The sequence below is a fragment of the Corapipo altera genome, unplaced genomic scaffold (assembly GCF_003945725.1).
Source record: "Corapipo altera isolate COAL_440 unplaced genomic scaffold, ASM394572v1 55423, whole genome shotgun sequence".
Classification (NCBI taxonomy): domain Eukaryota; kingdom Metazoa; phylum Chordata; class Aves; order Passeriformes; family Pipridae; genus Corapipo; species Corapipo altera.
The window spans coordinates 488-1081 of record NW_020893273.1 but is presented as its reverse complement, the minus strand read 5'-3'; the positions used below and the strand labels follow the sequence as shown (position 1 = coordinate 1081).

Genomic DNA, 594 nt, shown 5'->3' with positions numbered 1-594 from the left:
AACAGGGGGCTGGCTGGGGGGGTCTCAGGTGTTTTGGGGGTCACAGGTGTTTTGGGGGTCACAGGGGGGCTGTTACAGGGTTTTGGGGATCCAATGGAACAGGGGGCTGGCTGGGGGGTCCCAGGTGTTTTGGGGGTCACAGGGGGGCTGTTACAGGGTTTTGGGGGGTCCAATGGAACAGGGGGCTGGCTGGGGGGTCCCGGGAGGTGTGTGGGGGGTCTCAGCGGGGTTTTGGGGTCCCCCTGAGCCCCCCCTTTCCCCGCAGTGGTGGAGCTGTGCCTGAGCCACGGGCTGGGCCCGGTGGCCTTGGCCAACGAGCTCCTGGCCTTCGTCACCAGCAAAGACCTCGACCTCCAGCTCACCCCCGACGGCCTCGACGCCTTCGAGCACGAGGTGAGGGGGGGGGGGGGGGTCCAGAGACCCCAAAACACCCCTAAAACCCCCCCCTGGGAACAGCGGGGGACACTCAGAGCCCCCCCCCCAATGCTGCTCCCCCAGGTCCTGGCCAAGAGGAACGTCCGGAGCCAGCGCAGGAAGGACAAGCCCAGGGGGGGACTCCACGACATCCACTCCCTGCAGGAGCTGTATCCCCAC

At 67.3% G+C, this 594-nt stretch overlaps 1 long non-coding RNA gene across 1 annotated transcript in view; it reads left to right on the top strand.

The window, feature by feature from the left end:
• The first annotated feature begins 263 nt into the window (after positions 1-263).
• The window catches only part of LOC113942708, a 738-nt gene continuing 407 nt past the window's right edge, over positions 264-594 (top strand). The window contains exons 1-2 of the long non-coding RNA XR_003526012.1: positions 264-393; positions 499-584. This is a non-coding gene — a long non-coding RNA (uncharacterized LOC113942708). The remainder of the gene's footprint in view (positions 394-498; positions 585-594) is intronic.